At 41.5% G+C, this 19647-nt stretch overlaps 1 pseudogene; it reads right to left on the minus strand.

The window, feature by feature from the left end:
- Positions 1–368: 368 nt before the first annotated feature.
- LOC122562926 lies at positions 369–19333 on the minus strand (annotated as a pseudogene).
- Positions 19334–19647: the final 314 nt, after the last annotated feature.

A 19647-nucleotide genomic window follows, 5' to 3' on the forward strand; every position in this document is an offset into this window, starting at 1 on the left:
CACAGAATTTGTAGCAAAAGGTGACAGTGTCATGCAACTGAAATGATATATTGAACAAACCTAGATTACAGTGGAACCTCAATTATCCGAATGAGATGGGCGGACAGTATTTTGTTTGGATAATTGATTATTCAGAGAATCAATTTGATCTTAAACAAGGGAAGCCATACTGATCTAACACTGTGCTCTACTGGAGAATTTGTTTCAATCTATAATTTTGACGAGTTGCTATTTAAACAAACTAATCTTTGCATTCTGCAATTTGCAGGTTAAAGTGAGAACAACTAAACCCTTATCATCACATAAATATATGAAATCCCAGCATTAAATAAGGTCCCGAACAGCTTCTCCAATCATAAATGCATTTGTCAGTGTCCTCGGAACTCAGTGTCGTGATAGAAAGACAGAATCTCTGCTTCACTCATGCGTTTACTTTCTCCATCATTTTTCTCACGATCAGCCTGGCAAAGTGATGGGAATAAAGCACTTACTTTTGCAAAGGGCTGTGTAACTAACCCTGAGGTAAATAAAAAACAGTCGCTGTTAGTTGAGGTGCTTGTGTTTCTTTGTTTTTGCCAACATTTTCTCATGTTCTTTTGTACAGGAAATCTGAATACACTTACCTGTAATGTTTTTAAAGGACCTTGAGATCTTGTTTGGATAATCCGAAATTTGGATAATTGATATCCGGATAATCGAGGTTCTAATGTATTGTAATGCCTTTCATCTTTCAGAATGGGTTGCAGGTTTCATTAATATGTAAAGCCCAGAATTTCTTTGAAATCATTCTCAAGATAACTTAAGGTTTTATGAAAAAAGGTAACATCTCAGCTCAGACAATGCATTAAATGTATGAGCTTAGAGTCTGTCTGTATCCCAGTCTTGAGTCAGACTGGTTCTATTTCCAAAGTAAAATTTACAAAATATTACATGGATTAGCTGCCTGCATTGACTGCCTGCAGATTGTACATTTTTTTGAGCAAAATAGAACCTTAAGTTATCTTCAGAATGTGACTTAAAAGAAGTTCTGGGATTTACATACTAATGTACTGAAATCTGCAACCCATTCTAAAAGAAGAAAAACTTAACAACAATCTAGGTTTGTTCAATATATCATTTCAGCTGCATGACTCTGTAATTATTTGTTATAAATTATTTGTCTTATGGTCCTGCTTCACAACCGTCTGATAAATGAGCAGCACTTTGAAAGTTAGTGCCTCCAAATAAACCTGTTGGACTATAACCTGGTGTCATGTGATTTTTAACTTTGTTCAGCCCAGCCCAACACCGGCATCTCCACACCTTGTGAAGAAAGCAGGAGTTGGAAGCTGGAATTGGAAAGGTCAGATGAAGAGGCTTGGGAGAGTCTTGTGTGGGGCATAAGAGCCAGCATGCAATAGATGGACAAAATAACTAATTTCTGTGCTGTGAATCCTATGTTCCGCAAATTTCTAAACAATATTCAGCAAGTTAATATTTATTATCCTTACCTGGTCATCATTAACACTCTTAACTCTCTGATTACACATGATGTAGAATGTACCTGAAACATTACATTGCAATTGTTCAATCAACTTTAACAGGAATACTAAATGTTTAAAATCTTCAAACTGAACATGTATTGAAGTGTACATAATCATATACTGAACTACATCACCATCACATCCATTATTCCCATCATGAGTCTGAGGTGTGGAAGGAGTCTTAGGAAGATATAGTTTGGAACTTATGAAGGAAATATGGGGTTAGATGAATCAGAAATTAGACCACACATTTATTCATCAAACTTTTACAGAATAATGATTTTATCAGAAATCTCTCATTCTTGTAGCACAGAGGTAGTGTTCCCACTCCCTAAACCAGCAACCCAGGTTCATGTCCTACCTGCTCCAGAGATGTTTAATAATCTCGTTGATTATGAAAGTATCCATGAAGTCATGGGGAAGGGCACAAAGTTAATATGATGCAGGAACATAATAGTAGAGGAAGGAGAATAAGCATTATTTCTTCAGAGGGCGTAACGGTGGCTCAGTGGTTAGCACTGCTGTCTCATAGCACCAGGGACCTGATTCAATTCCAGCTTCAGGTGAATGTCTGTGTGGAGTTTGCACATTCTTCCCGTGTCTATATGGGTTTCCTACGAGTGCTCCAGTTTCCTCTCAAAGTCCAAAGATGTGCAGGTCAGGTGAAATTGGCCATGATAATTTGTCCATAGTGTAGGGGAATGGGTCTGGGTGGGTTACTCTTTGGAGGGTCAGTGTGGACTTCTTGGGCCGAAAGGCCTGTTTCCGTATTGTCGGTAATCTAATCTGATATAATTTTCCTCCAGGTGCTCCGGTTTCTCTCCACAGTCCAAAGATGTGCAGGTCATGTGAATTGGCCATGCTAAATTGCCCGTAGTGTTCAGGGGTGTGTAGGTTAGATGCACTGGTCAGGGATAAATGTAGGATAATGGGTCAGGGTGGGTTACTCTTCAGAGCGTCGGTGTCGACTTATTGGGCTGAATGGCCTGTTGCCACACTGTACAGATTCTATGATAAATGAATGGTCCCAGGTTTGAGGAATTGCCAAGTGGAACATTCAGTTTTCAGGGCAATCCCTTCAGCGTCTGCTAGGATGGAGATTCTGTAGAGTTCCCACATGCAGCTCCTGACTGTACTGGAATATCAGATGTCTAGCCATTAGAAGATCCAACCCTGATATTCTCTTTATTTTCAACTATAAGCTGTTGAGATGCAATGGAATAATTGAAGAGAAATAAAAACTCACACTTGTTGATTTGTCTCAGGTACAAAAGTAGAGTACACCAAAAACAACCAGAATGGCCCCCAGTACACCGACCACAACGTAAACCAGACTGGGATATTGAGAATAGAAAAGGGACAGTTTTAGTTCATAATCGATCCTTGGTTATTTGATGCAAGAACTACATTAAGAAAGACTTTCATGATCTCAGGACATCCAAAAGCAATGCAGGAAGTGAAATACTTGTATCAAATGTTGTATTGGCAAACATGGTATTCAATTTGCACAGAGTATGCTTCCACAAATAATAATTAGGAATTAAGGGTTTGCCCGAAACATTGATTTTCCTACACTTCGGATGTTGCCTGACCTGCTGTGCTTTTCCAGCACCACTCTAATCTTGACTCTGATCTCCAGCATCTGCAGTATCTAACTCCGCCTTGTCAATAACTGAATAACAACCGAAGAGCTGACCTATGATCACTTTCGCCTACTTCATTTACACAAACTTATGCAGCAAAAATGCAGATATGACCGCAAATAGAATTTATAAACTTTCAATGCATTTTGAATCAGGGTATTATCTGTTTAAAAACAAATGAATAACATGTGCTGGAGACCTGAATGAAAAACAGAAGTTGCTGGAAAGGTATAATCAGACAGTATCTGGGGGTTGCTTCGGATGTGGACTAGAATTGTGAAGAATTCTGCACTGAACTATTTCTGCCCAAATGTGGACTAAATCACACTGCGTTTCCAATATTCTCCATTTCTGACTGACACTTAAGTGGCACTTTCTCTTCATCACCATTGTAACTTCAAAGAATTATTTCCTCAGTGTTTATATCACACTTACAGTTCCTGCAGCTTATTTCCGACAGCTCAGGCTGATGAACTCAGGCTAAAGCCTAATGCTGCAAGCTATCTGTCCCTGTGCAGAGGTATCACTTCAAACCTTCCTTTTCACCAGCAGGAATGACACTATCCTGAAACGTCACTCAAGATCACAGCAGCAAGGTACGTTTGGCAAGCAGGGGACATCACACATGATGTAGTTTAATGGTGAAGTAATGAAGCTGAGCAATGCCATCTGAGGGCCAACAAAATAGAAACAATTATTTTCCATTTGTGCTTTTCAAAAACAATTGAACCTTTAATATGGAACTAACACAGGAGCCCAATATAAACCCAGCACCATTTTCATTTCCAAAATAACAAAACCTTTCACTTATGTGGCTAAAACTGTTAAAAAAAATTGTTCATCTCGCACATGGAATCAAAACAAATAATATCATACTTTTCATGGGAATTCTTTCCTGGGGACTGGTTTTGACTGGTCGAGAAATTTCCACTTGTAATTGTGGAATGTGTAGTTCCTGGTGATGTTGTTGACGAAACAGCACAAGTATATTGTTCACCTGTTAAAACAAGGGAATGATGTTCAGATTCATCTCCCTTTCTCTTGTTGTTACCCAAGAGAACTTTATGAACAAATGGAACCTCATTACTTGGGGAAAAGCCTATTTGCTAGCATGGAGTTTTGCATTATTGTCCCTTCCCTGGTAACAATGACACATATAAGTGGGCTAATTCTACTGAAAATGTTAGAGTGATAGTCAGTGCGGAAATAGATCCTTTGGTTCAAATTATCAAACAAGTTTCCCAAAATAAACTAGTTCCACTTGTCTGCCTTTGGCCCATATCCCTCTAAACCTTTACTATTCATGTATCTATCCAACTGTCATTTAAATGCTGTAACTGTACCTCCATCTACCAGATTCTCTGGCAGCTCATTCCACATATGAGCCACACTCGGGAGGGGGGGTGGGTGGGTTGTTGCACCTCAGGTCCATTTATCATTTTTCTCCTCTTTCATTACACTTATGCCCCCTCACTTAGAACTCTCCATTTGCTCTGCTATTCATCTAATTTATACACCTCATGATTTTCTAAACCTCGATAAAGTCACCTCCCAACCTCCTCCGCTCCAGTGAAAAAAGTCCCAGCCTATCCTTATCACTCAAACCCTGCAGTCACAGCAACATCTTAGCAGATCTTTTCTGAAATCTCTTCAGTTTAATAATATCCTTCCTAAAGCAGGGTGACTAGAACTGTACACACGAAACCAAAAGTGGCCTCATCATCATTCTGTACAAGTGCAACATGATGTTCCAACTCTGACAGTCAATGATCTGAGCAACGATGGTAAACATGTGAAATACCTTCTTACCACCCTGTCTACCTGTGATGCAAATTTCAAAGATCCTCTGAGTTTCTCTGTTCGCTAGCACAATCCAGGGCCCAACTTATAATTGTATAAGCCCTGTCCTTGTTCATTTTACCAAAAGGCTATAGCTCTCATTGATATAAATTAAACTCCATCTGCCAATCCCCAGCCCATTGGCTCAACTGATCAAGATCCCTTTGTAATCATAGATAACCTATATCACTGTCAACAATACCACCAATTTTGGTGCCATCCATGAACTTACTAACAATGTCTTCTAATTTCTCATTCAAATTATTTGTATAAATTACACTGATCCCTGCAGAACACCACTGATCACAGGCCTCCAATCCAAACAAATGACCCTCCATCACCACCCTCTGTCTCCTGTCATCAAGCTAATTTTGATTCAATTGGCAAGCTCACCTTGAATCCCATCCCTAACTCTACGTATCAGTCCAATGTGGAACCTTGTTATAATCCATATAAACAACACCTAATGCTCTGCCCTCATCATTTTTTTGGCTAAAAAAAATCAGTCAAGTTTGTAATACACAATTTCACACACCCTAATCAGTTTGTGGCTCTCCGTATGTATGTAAATTCTCAAAATCCCCTCCAATAACTTACCCACCACTGATGTCAGACTCAAAGATCTATAATTCCTTTACTTCTCCATACAGCCTTTCCTGAATGAAGGGACAACATTAGCTCCAGTCATCCGGCACCTCACACGTGATTGTGGATGACACAAATAGCTCACCTCGGGGCCCCATAATTTCTTCCCTAATTTCCCACATTGCCCTGGGAGACATTTGATTGGGTCCTAGAAATTAATCCATTGTTATATATTTTAAGACTTTCAGCACTTCTTCTTCGATAATGTGGACTGTTTTCATGACATCAAAGTTTATTTCCCTGAGTTCCCCAACCTTCCTGTCTTTTTCCACAGTAAAATGTTCAAAATATTTGTTTACTTTCTGTCCTATCTACTGTGGTTCCACACAAAGATGCTCTTGGCTACTTTATTTCCTGAATCTGAGAGCTGATGTGTTACATCTCGATTTGTTAAAGGCTTTGGGCTGGTAACTAACACCAGATATCCTACGTGTTTAAAACCACAGGTTTCACATGGAGCTGTCACTTACTGATACAGGCAGGGGTTACTTATATCCTGTAAGCTTGCAGGAATAATGGGAAACTTATCCACAGGCACATACCCACCATCTCCTGAACCGTATGTAGCCATGAGGCAGAAAGATGAGGTTCCCCATCTCTGAGGAGTACTCAGCCAACACGGCTTGGGTGTGTTTTAAATGAATTACTTTGGCAACAATTAACCTGTTAATTCATTATCTTTTAATCTTTAATGGCCAGCTTTTGTTGCCCATTCCTAATTACCCCTGACTGAGTGACTTTCTAAACCTTTTGAAGAGGGCAGTTAGGAACAAACTGGAGGCCCATGTAGAGCAGACCTGGAAAGGCTAGAGATTTCCTTCCCTAAAGGACATTAATGAATCAGATGGGTTTTGGTACATCACAGGATCTGAGGAGATGGAAACAAACAGTTGGAATGCAACAATATCTCAAACTTAAATTGCAGCAGCCAATAGCATTGAAATAATTCTATCAAAAATCTGATTGTTTTTAGTAACATTGATTGAGGAATGAATGCTTGCTCGAACACCAGGAGAACCTCTATTCTGTAAATAGTTTACATATGGTGCCATTCCTAAAGGGGGAACAGGTTCTCAGTTTCTCACCTCATCGATACTGTCTCACCTGCCACAGCACAGCATTACTTCTCTCTGCTGGGCAGTGGGATCCAGCCGAATCTTAACCCCGAAGGGGAACTGGAACCCCCAACATGCTGCCATCAGAAGTGAGAGTGCAGCCACATGAGCTGCTGCTGATAGTTCCAAATACAGTTCCCGGGTGTCACTTCGACTTGATGCTGACTTGCTTCTTCTCTGACAGCTCAAACAGATCATATCAGGAAATGGCTGCAGGCAAGAGTATTGGTTTAAATCAGAACTGACAATGAAACAAGTGGAGTGCATTTTATAACTTACAGTTTTGCAGAATGAGATGTTAAACATGTGCATCACACTTACCGATGCAATTGGCATTTATTTTATAACTGCAGTTCTTCTTTGTTACATTATTGACTGAGACATGAACAATTTCACTGGGTTTTGTTCCCTGAGTATTTGAGGTTGTGCAGTAATATTGATGATGTTGCCGTGTGAAAGATTGACAATGTAGATCCAGTTTATTGGTGTCAGAGATCTTTGAATCTTGAGATGGGGTCTTCTCAGACCATGTGTAGTGAATGGGGACAGATCCCTGGGCAGACTCACAGGAGACTGTCATTGAGCCCCCAGAACATGAGACAGTAAGTGGGGATAAATATCGAAGTCCGAACATGAGACAGTAAGTGGGGATAAATATCGAAGTCCAGGAGCAGAGGTAGCTTCTGTGGGGAAGAAACAATTATTGAGAGATCAAAGATCAAATATCCTTCAATACTTGGCCAGTTTTCTTCCTGGATAAAACACTGATCAGATATATCAGCTGAGAGTAATTTAAAAAAGTCACTGAAACATTTACCATCAGAGATGTGCAGCTCTACATTAAACATTGGGTCAAGGCCAGGAGTCTCAATCCCACAGCTGTCTGTACCATCCTGCATCTCCCCATTGAAGGTTCGTGATTGTGACAAGAAATATTCCTTGTGTTTTGTTATCAGTGATTGATATTCTCCCATTTGGCCAATTTGTCATTGCTATAACCTTACACTGACGAGTCCATCCTTGACACCGATATTTCATGTTTGATTGGTACTGCTGCGCTTCGGAGTGACAAGATATTGTGATTGCTCTTCCCAAAATTCCCGTTATGTGTTTCTCTGTCCATAAAGCATCTGAAACTGAGGAGACAATATTTCAGAAATTTGACTGGAAAAAACTCCTTAATACATTTTAATCAGCTACATTGCATCTAGCTCATGGTGAAGTTAATCCCTTATCACAGCGTCAGGCTGTTCCAAATTCCCAGGGAATGATTGAAACAGTTGGGATATTTTCTTTCCCCACTGGTCGAGCTTTGGGACAATCTTGAAATTGGGTTTGTGCTGCCCGCAGTGGGCTCTAACTCCAACGTGTGTGACATCATCGAAATGTTTCCCCCCCCGGAGAGCAGCCTGAGTGACAGGCCTGGATTGGAGTTGGCTGGGGATCAGTGTGAAGGAGGGCACAGATGCTGATTGGTCCTTACTGTGACTGGAGGAGAAGGGACTGTGTGTAGACTTATGGTGGGCTCAGGGGCTACATTTCCAAGGCTCATGGGGCAGATACAACAGGTGACCCAGGAGGATGATGGGAGACCTGATGTGGGAGAAGAAGAGAATTGAAGTTCAGCAAGGGATGGTTCACGATGGGAGAGAGACATCAATGTGGAGGATCTTGAGGGCAGTAAAGGCAGGATGGTTTGTAATCACACATTGTTGTCAGTGTGAGGAGAGAAAAATAACAGAATTATTTACTGATTTTGCTGAGTGTTGCTTAATGAGAAAATATTTAAATTGCTGCCACATTGTGTCCCGGTGGGGAAGAGGAGCAGCCTGTTGATGACGGGGTAAATTTACTTCAATAAATAGCAGACTAACAGGCTTGTTGGGAGAACCGCCCTTTGTGTGGGGAAGAATTTTCAAGCAAAATGACAAAAAGGGTTTTCAACCTCAGTGAAGAGGTGGAGAAGAGAGAAGAAAGGGAGGAAGATACATGAATGATGAAAGGTGATGAAAGCCAGGAAACAGAGACCTTATTGGATAAAGGAAGCTTTGAAAGAAAGAGAATTGTGAAAACAGAGGGATGCACACTTCAGGTTTCTATCTGTGAAGTATTCTGCATGAAGTTGGTGGGTCAGAGCCACAACATGTTTCAGGAAGGTTTCATGTAACAGAATTCATTGCGTTGTAGCTTAGAGTCAATGCAACATGGGAATTTTAATCTTGAGTGTTTCAAAATCATTAGTGGAGAGATTGCAATGATGAACAATACTTTTATTGCAGTGTTACATTGTAACATGTAAACCAATGGGATTGAAAGATAGTAGCTGGAACAGAGCAGCAGGTCAGGCAGCATCCAGGTAACAGGAGAATTGACGTTTCGGGCATAAGCCCTTCTTCAGGGGATTCCTGAAGAAGGGCTTATGCCCGAAACGTCGATTCTCCTGTTCCCCGGATGCTGCCTGACCTGCTGCGCTGTTCCAGCAACACATTTTAAGCTCTGATCTCGAGCATCTGCAGACCTCACCTTCTCCATTGAAAGATAGTAAACAACTTGATTCAAGTTAGACTGAAAGGAAAAAAAGCTTTTTTATGCAAAGAGAAGTGTAAAACGTCCATCTGCTTTTGTGACTGAGCCTCACAGATGTATACTTAATGAACTGGATTTCTAAACTAAAATAACAGAAATAAAAGCAAACTCAAGATGTTTTGTTTGAGGCCTTATTTCCACCCTAGTTTTAGTGGCTACTGAACATTGAAAATTTTGGACAAATTAAGGTAATTATGATGCTTTATTTTTGATTTAAAATCAACATTATTTATCCTTTTTATTTAATGAATAATTAATGCTACTCTGAAGTATTTGGGAACTCTGCCACCTGGGATGATAATATGTTCGGGAGCGGCAGTACATTTTGTAATGTTGTTCAGGTATGCATGGGACAGACAAAGCAAATGCTGTGTCTGTTTTCTGCAGCTTATCACTTGCCTGAGTTGTTGCAATGTGAAGGGTGGCAACCTGCATTGAATAAACATGACTTGGAATCTCACCCAGTCCTGCTCCCTACCCTGGGTATGTTGGAAGGTTGATAATGAACCTGTTTGGTTTTGTGAGAATACACATTCCTTTGCAAAAGTGCTGAATGAGAATCAAACTCTCAGCATTTGACACGGCAATAACAATGTTACCCATTGTGTCACAAGCTCTGCCTTTATCCCTTTATACATCTTCAGCAATTTAAACATTTCCACTGCATAAACCACACACTGGACTTCAAGAAACATTGGTTTCTAAATATACAACTCAGATGATCACTCACCAGGAATGGAACAAAAGTCTACATTGATTTATTCACAAAGTTCATGATGTCAGTCTCTCAGCTCTGTTCCTCACTTTGAAATAAGTGTGGACTGCAATGTCTACAAGACGTTAAATGAGTAAGAGGATATCGGAAACCAGCTTCTGAGACCACAGTGAGCCAGAGAGTGGAATTTAACCCTAAAGACATTTTTCTTCGATCAGTTATACTCAACAGAAGAACTAACTTCATATTCATTGAAACAATAGAAAATTCTGAAATCAAGACAGTTAATGCATTAGGTGCAGAGGTAATGTTGACCCAAGCTTAGTATTTATAGTGAAATCCCAGGTGAATGATTACTGGCTTATTCTCTCATGTTCTTAAATTTCAACAATAATTTTTGGCAAATATAGATTTCTTTTCCAAAAATTAATCATGCAGCTAAAAAAGAACTGTTTTGAATATTTTGTCTGTTTGCAGAATCTGCCTCCTGTTAGCGTTGAATAATTATTGTGTCAGGATCTGAACTTCTAGATATGCAGGAGAAGGACACCCTCTGCTCCATTTCCACTAGATCCAAGGAAACAAGACATGGGGCCGATTTCAGGCAAAGAAAGGAACTCAACAACAGAGAAAAAATTCAGGGGGAAGTGAGCTGTGATTGAGTAACTGGGAGTGAACTTCAATTCCAAGGTGAGGATCCCTCTGGTGAACCGACTGACATGGGGCTTTGTATTCACCAGGACATGGTTGATGATGAGTGAGTCTGGTGAACCATGCTGGGTTTCACCTTTGAGAAGATCAAAGGGACTGACACGCTTCATCAACCGTGCTCATCCCCAGCCCCAATGCTGAAGGCAGTGCCCCCACCTTAACCTTTAATATGGAAGGAGAGTCACTGGAGTCATTACCCAGAGACTGAACCAACGAGGACCATCGCAATGCTCTGTCTGGGAAACAGAAACAATACGTTGGGTAAACTCCTGGAGAACACTTGGAAACATTTGGGAGTTAATATCCCAATGGGGATGAAACCCCTCTGCTGTCAGGTCACCAGTGTCTGAGGGTCAGAAACAGAGAGCAGAGATCCCCCAGCCCCTGAATGACATGGACACTGTAGAATCAGTTGGAAAAATAGACCAGATTGAAAAATATGATTCTGTGATGAAACAGTGATGGCAGCAGTTATTAACAAAGTGAAGAATATCTGATCTAATTGTCAGGGGTCCTGTAAAGTGACTTGTTCAGTGTCAAAGCCATATCCTGGTAGACGGGCACTCAGCAGTTTTTAAAAGACCGTTCTTCTGAGACAAACAATTGCAGGACCTGGAGCTGCCACAAATCCCCTCCCCCATTCGGATGGATGTCCCATTTGCTCTGGAATGGTGCAGTGATCCACCCACAACATGGACATGAGCCTGTCCCAGGAGGTTTCCTTCCCAGAGATTGTGATCAATGGGCTGGGTCTGAAAATTCTCAATACAGCCTTGAATGACCCAGAGTGCACCACCCACAATATCCTGTTTATTAACACTTACTCTCATTGTACATCCATGGGTATTTATCACACATTCTCCTTGATAATATTTGCATTTTTCTTATAGTGCCAAATGACAATGAACATCAAAACATGCAACAAGTGTGGAAACGTATTTTTTACACCTCAACTTCTCAAAATGGACAGCACAGTGGCTCTGTGGTTAACACTGCTGCCTCACAGCCCCAGTTCCCTGGGTTCGTTTCAAACCTTGGGTGACTGCGTCAATTTTACTCATTTTTCGTCTGTCTGTGTGGGTTTCCTCAAGTTGCTAAAGTTTTTTTCCCACTGTCTACCAATATGCAGGTGAGGTGGAATGGTCATGCTGAATTGCCCATTGTGTCTCGGGATGTGCAGTGTCAGTGGGTTAGCCATGGGAAATGTGTGGCTATGGGAACAGAGTGGGGTTCTGGGTCTAGTGGGAAGTTCTTCAGAAGGGGCCAAATGACCTCCTTCTGCACTGTAGGGATTCTAGAATTCTCAGTTACATTCCTCATTGACCAGGAACCTGTTGAGGGTTTAATGGAATGGACCCAAACTGAATGTGTGTTCATTTACAATGAGCCATTCACATGCACCATGCTGCAGATAGAAACATTTTTAGAAATAAAGTAATTTTGGGGGGAAAATTATTTTACCAGATTTAAATTTTAATTTGATAAAATTTTTAAATTATTCAATTCCTTTGAAGTTAACTTGAATTATAAGATGTGTGATAGAAATTCAAATTATTCCAGAATGATAGGTGGATTTGCAGCTTTCTAAACACAGTGAGCTGAGAAGTACATTCACTTCTTTCAAAACCTTGTCATTAGTGTGTTATTGAATATGGCAAGTTGGATTCATATAGCATCTACAAAAATGTAAAACTGGAGGAGAGATATAGATGAGTGTAAGTTGGAAGATTCAATGCCAGCTGGAATGATGTTGGAATGATTGAGCATGAAGCTAACAACATCATGAATGAGTTGATGTGCGTATGGGTGTGAGAGAAAGAGTGTGTACATAATAGAACACAGAATATAGAACGTTACAGCACACTAAGTGCTCTTCAGTCCTCGATTTTGTGCTGACCTGCGAAAATAATCTGATGCCCATCTAATCTACACCGTTCCATTATTATCAGTGTGTATGTCCAATGCCCATTTAAATGCCCTTAATGTCGACGAGTCTACTACTGTTACAGGCAGGCCCTTCCACATCCCTTCTACTCTCTGACTGAAGAAACTACCTCTATATTTGTCGCAAATCTATCACCCCTCAATTTAAAGCTATGTCCCCTCGTGTTAGCCATCACCATCCGAGGAAAAAGGCTCTCACTGTCCACCCTATTTAAAGCTCTGATTATCGTATTGGAGCACTAGTCAGGGTGTAGAATTCTGGCGGTGAGTCAATGTAATAGACATCTCCCTCCCAATGACAAAGTTCATGAACTTTTTGAAGGCTTTTGGAAGAGTTTGTTAATGTCCCCCGTTATAACACTTGGTGATATATTCCTTGACTCCTGAGTTATTTGTCACACAGTTCCAGGACTATCTGGAATGTTCCGTGGTGTAGAAACGTTAGCTCCAGTTTACAGCAGTTTAAATGATAACTCTTTTTCTGGTCCTTTGCAATGTGCCCTGTAGATTAATTGACAAAGCTTCTCTCAGTTTTTGCCTGTCCTAGGGAGAGGTATATACCACAGGGTCAGAGTTATAGCAGGGGGCAAGTCAATTACAATGTGATTAGACAAGATTGAAGATACATAGGATGGGGAAGGAAACTTCAAGGGATGGGCACAATTGAAATGCGTAGCTTATTCAAGGAACAGCTACTGTGGATCTTTGATAAGTATGTACCTGTCAGGCAGGGAGGAAGTTGTTGAGCGCAGGAGCCGTGGTTTACTAAGAAAGTTGAATATCTTGTCAAGACGAAGATGAAGGCATATGTTAGGATGAGATGTGATGGCTCAGTTAGGGCGATTGAGAGTGTCAGGGTAGCTAGGAAATACCTAAAGTCAGAGATAAGAAGAGCCAGGTGGGGACATGAGAAGTTGTTGACGTATAGGATCAAGGAAAACCCTTAGGCTATCTACTGCTATATCAGGAATAAAAGAACAACTGGAGCGAGATGAGGGTGAATCAAGGCTAGTAGGAGAAATTGGTGCGTGGAGTCAGTTGAGAGAGGAAAAGCACTAAATGATTACTTTTCATCAGTATTCACATTAGATAAAGACAATGTTGTTGAGGAGAATACTGAGATACAGGCTGTTAGACTGGATGGGATTGAGGTTCACAAGGAGGGGGTGTTAGCAATTCTGGAAAGTGTAAGAATAGATGCGTCCTGGGCCAGATGGAATTTATCCGTGGATTCTCTGGGAAGCTGGGGAGGAGATTGCTGACCCTTTGGCTTTGATCTTTATGTCACCATTATCTCCAGGAATTGTACTTGAAGACTGGAGGATAGCAAATGCTGTTCCATTGTGCAAAAAGGGAGTAGAGACCACCCTGGTAATTATAGACCAGTGAGCCTTACTTCGGTTGTTGGTACAGTGTTGGAAAAGGTTATAAGAGCTAGGATCCATAATCATCTAGAAGTGAATAAGGTGATTAGGGATAGTCAACACCAACACAGTTTGTGAAGGGTAGGTCATGCCTCACAAACCTGATTGAGTTCTTTCAAGAGGTGACAAAACAGGTGGATGAGGGTAAAACAGTTGATGTGGTGTATATGGATTTCAGTAAGGCATTCGAGAAGGCTCCTCACGGTAAGCCTTTGCACAAAATACAGAGGCATGGGATTGATGGGGATTTAATGGTTTGGGTCAGAAATTGGCAAGCTGAAAGAAGACTGAGGGTGGTGATTGTTGGGAAATATCCATCCTGGAGTTCAGTTACCAGTGGTGTACCACAAGGATCTGTTTTGAGTCCACTGGTGTTTGTCATCTTTATAAATGACTTGGATGAGGGCATAGAAGGATGGGTTAGTAAATTTGTGAATGACACTGAGTTTGTTGGCATTGTGGATAGTGACGAAGGATATTGTATGCTACAGAGGGACATAGATAAGCTGCAGAGCTGGGCTGAAAGGTGGCAAATGGAGTTTAATGTGGATAAGTGGGAGGTGATTCACTTTGGAAGGCGTAATAGGAATACAGAGTACTGGGCTAATGGATAGTTTCTTATTAATGTAGATGAGCAGAGAGATCTCAGTGTCCATGTACATAGCTCCTTGAAAGTTGCCACATTGGTCGATAGGATTGTTAAGAAGTCATACGGTGTGTTAACGTTTATTGGTAGAGGGACTGAGTTTCAGAACCATGAGATCATGCTGCAGCTGTGCAAAACTCTGGTGCGGCAGCACTTGGACTATTACGCATAATTCTGGTCTCCACTTTATAGGAAGGATGTGGAAGATTTCAGAGGAGATTTACTTAGATGTTGACTGGTATAGAGGGAAGGTGTTATGAGGAAATGCTGAGGGACTTGACTGTTTTCGTTCGAGAGAAGAAGGTTGAGAGGTGAATTGATTGAGACATATAAGATATTCAGAGGGTGAGACAGAGTGGACAGTGAGTGCCTTTTTCCTCGGATGGTGATTGCTAGCATGAGGGGACATAGCTTTAAATTGAGGGGTGATAGATATAGGACAGATGTCAGTGGTAGTTTCTTTACTCAGAGTGGTAGGGACGTGGAATGCATTGACTGCAACAGTAGATTCACCAACTTTAAGTGCATTCAAATGGTCATTGGATAGGCATATGGAAGAGAATGAAATAGTGTAGGTTAGATGGGGTTCAGATTGGTTTCACAGGTCAGCGAAACATCGAGGGCTGAAGGGCCTGTACTGCGCTGTAATGTTCTATGTTCTATGTTCCTCTTTGAAATTTGTAAACTACATCACATTCAGACAGGACCCGTATAAATCTGTCCACTCTTTGTTCCATCCACATCAAACAATGTCCTTCAAATGGACCAGGACCAGGACCCACAACATTAGGCTCCTGTCCCAGGGCAGTTCTCTCTCCAATTTACAGACAAAAGTAACTAACACTGAATGTCATTGGACATCCATGGGTATCACACATCCTCCTTGTTAATATTAACACTTTTTTCTTTTAGTGTCAAAGGACAATAAACATCAAATCACGTAACAACTGTGAAAACGTGTTTTTTATACCTCACCTTCTCAAAAATGGACAGCACAGTGTCCCAGTGTTTAGCACAGCTATGTCACAGCCACCGTGACCTGGGTTCAGTTCAAACCTTGGGTGACTGTCTGTGTGCAGTTTGCACGTTCTCTCTGAGTCAGTGTGGGTATTCTCCAGGTGCTACAGTTTTCTCCCAATGTCTAACAATGGTTAGGTTAGGCCATGCTACATTGCCCATAATGCCCAGGGATGTACAGGCCAGGTAGATTAGCCATGGGAAATGTGTTGCTATGGGAACAGAGTGGGAGCCTGAGACTGTGTCTGGTGGGATGTTCGTCAGATGGCTAGTGCAGACCAGATGGGCCAAATTGCCTGTTGATGCACTGGAGGGATTCTATAATTCTTAGTTACATTTCTCGTTGATCATGAACCTGTTTGATACACTGCCCCAATATATCTTAAGGATTTATCAGTAAATAAAGAATTGACATCTCAGCTCAGACAATGTATTACGGGGATGAGGTTAGAGTATGTGTCCCAACCTGGAGTCAGACTGATTTTATTGTGTGGGTAGGAATTTAGGAAATGTCACATTGACTGACTACCTATAGATTGTGTGCTTTTTGAACAAAATAGAAAGTATCTGCAAATACAAATTTGCAAATGAAGTTCACCCCATAGACTTCTATGTGTGTGTGTTTGTGTGCCGCAAGGGAGATTGGGGGAGAGAGGGACAGAGAAGATGTGTGTATCTGTGTGTGAGGGAGAGAGGGAGAGTGTGTGAAAATTCAGGGGAAATGTTGACCATGTCATAAGCCCATTCGGATGTCCGAAGTGTGCATCTTCATCCAAATGTCATCGGCACAACCAAGCACCCTGCACATTGCAGTGTATCCCCTCACAGACTGACAATTCAGTGTATGACCATCGTAACTGAGAATTGCTGTCTTCCACTGTTTACCATGCACTGCATTACAGAAATACCAAACCCAAGTGTCACTTCAAAATTATCTTGTCTGATTAAATTCGCTTCGTTAACAAGACTCTGAGGGTGAACAATGTTGATGGCAATAATTGCTTGAGGCCATCACCTGTAATGTTTATTTCTGGACAATGAGTGACCTGTTGTGGAAGTGTGATTTTATGCCAGTGATAGGACTGAATCAGTGGATGCATGGTGGATGCAATTGCCCCGAATAGGTTTCAAATTCATAGAACTTTACTGCAGCTCCCCTCCCCCTCCCAAAATATGAATTACTGACTCCACCCGCACACTGTAATTGTTTGTCTGTCATTTTACACAGTTATTGTGCAGTGACTGGGTCAGGATTGGTGAAGTGTCAACTGAGTGTCTTTGTGACAAAAACAGAAATTGCTGGAGAAACATAGCAGGTCTGGCAATGTCTGTGGAGAGAAAGCAGAGTTACTGTTTTGGGTCCATTGATTATTCTTCCGAACTATTAGTAGTTTCGATAAGGTGCTCCATATCCTGCAGACACAGGCAGTGGGGTCTTTCTGTGAATTAACAACAGACTCTACCTGTGGTGCAGAATGATCCTTCTTCCTCCCTTTATTGTTGCTGTCCCTGTGGATCCAATGATCTTTGTCATCTCACCGTTTCTGTTCGTTCTCTCTCTATAGCCATTATGTCCCTAATTTCCCATCAGAGCTCATGTCTTTGAGAATTACAAAGCCCTTATTGGCCCTAACCCTCCCCATGTGAATGACAAAGTGACAGTGACTTGGGATAACCCCACCTCCTGTTGCTCTATGACGCCTTCTATGTTGTATGAGAGCCCCAGAAAGGGGGATTCGATGCTGTGTTTCCTCTTTAGATCAGACAAGACTCAGGTTTCTGTGTTTAAGTGTTTATTAATATCTGCATGGGAGCCATACATACCAATAACTGCTGAACAGATCAATTCATTCGAGCAGCAACAAACGTATCTTAATATTTGAACAGATAACAAAGTTTTGTCCAAACAAACATTTACACACTAACTCACTTGTCTCTCTACCCAACAACAGTTACAGTGTCTTTGTTCCAGATTAGAACACATGACTATATTATCCAATGAGATTTAAACGAGGGCATGGACAGGGTGAACAGCCAAGGTCTTTTTCATCTCTAGGAGTGTCCAGAACTAGAGGGCAGAGGTTGAAGGTGAGAGGGAAAAGGTTTCAAAATGACCTGAGGAGTAACGTTTTCATGCAGAGGGTGGTGCGTGTATGAAATGAGCTGCCAGAGGAAATGGTGGATGCTGGTACAATGACAGCATTTAACAGCATGAGGTCATCATGGAGAGATGAGGCAGGACTAGTGTAGGCCATTCGGCCCCTCAAGGCTCCCTCAGTACAGCAGACTCTACCTGTGGTGCAGAATGATCCTTCTTCCTCTCTTTATTGTTGCTGTCCCTGTGGATTCAATGATCATTTGTCACCTCACCGTTTCTGTTCACTCTCTCTCTTTATAGCCATTATATCCCTAATTTCCCATCAGAGCTCATGTCTTTGAGAATTACAAAGCCCTTCTTGGCCCTAACCCTCCCCATGTGAAGGACAAAATGGCAGTGACCTGGGAATATGTCATTTCCTTTTGCTCTCTGGTGTCTCCTATGTTCTGTGAGAGCCCCAGAAAGAGGGATTTGATGCTGTATTTCCTCTTTCGGTCAGACAAGACTCAGATTACTTTTTTAAAGTGTTTATTAACATCTACATAGGAACTGTACATACCAACAAATGCTGAACAGGTCAAATCATTCAAATAGCAACAAATGTATTTTATTATTTTAACAGATAATAAGGTTCCATCCAATGAGACTATTACACACTAACTCACTTGTCTCTCTACCCAACAGCATTTACATTGTCTTCATTCCAGATTAGGACACATGACTAAATTATCCAATGAGATTTAAACAAGGGCATGGACAGGGTGAACAGCCAAGGTCTTTTTCCTCAATGGGAGTGTCCAGAAGTAGAGGGCATAGGTTGAAGGTGAGAGGGAAAAGATTTCAAAAAGACCTGAGGAGTAACTTTTTCACACAGTGGGTGGGTGTGTGTATGAAATGAGCTGCCAGAGGAAGTGGTAGAGGCTGGTAAAATGACAGCATTTAACAGCATGAGGTCATCATGGAGAGAGATGAGGCAGGACCAGAGTAGGCCATTCTGCCCCTCGAGTCTCCTTCAGCATTCACCGGGATCAGAGCAGATCTTCTGCCTGAATACCATGTTTTCTTGCTCTAGCCCCACGTCCCTCCCTATCTTTATTACCCAGAACATTATTGATCTCTGTTTTGAATATACTCAAGGCTGGAGCCTCCAGAGCTCTCTGGGGCAGAGAATTCCAACAAACCATTACCCTCTGAGTGAAGAAATTCCTGCTCATCTCAGTCCCAAATGGTCAACCCATTCTTCTCAAACTGTGTCTCCTGCTTCGAAACCCCTCCACCCAGGGCCACCTCATTGATGGGGAACTTAGAGTGCTCAAAATCATTCGTGTAAAGGCCATGATGCTCACCTAATGTTTTCATGTAAACATTGTGACTGAAACAGAACAAATCACCAGGAGAGTGAAGAGTACCCAGCGTATCACATCCCAGGCAACGCAACTGTGCAAAATGGAGAAATACAAAATAATTTGAAGGAAACAACACTGCTTCATACTTCAAACATATATTCCCTTGAAAGATTAGATTCCCTACAGTATGGAAACAGGCCCTTCAGTGCAACAAGTCTGCACTGACCCTCTGAAGTGTAACCTACCTGGACTCACTCCCCTACATTTACCCTGAATATGGGCAATTTAAGATGGCTAGTTCACTTAACCTGCATATCTTTGGATTGTGGGAGGAAACCAGAGTACCCAGAGGAAACCCACGCAGATACGGGGACAATGTGCAAACTCCACACAGG

Source organism: Chiloscyllium plagiosum, chromosome 26 (genome assembly GCF_004010195.1).
Source record: "Chiloscyllium plagiosum isolate BGI_BamShark_2017 chromosome 26, ASM401019v2, whole genome shotgun sequence".
Classification (NCBI taxonomy): domain Eukaryota; kingdom Metazoa; phylum Chordata; class Chondrichthyes; order Orectolobiformes; family Hemiscylliidae; genus Chiloscyllium; species Chiloscyllium plagiosum.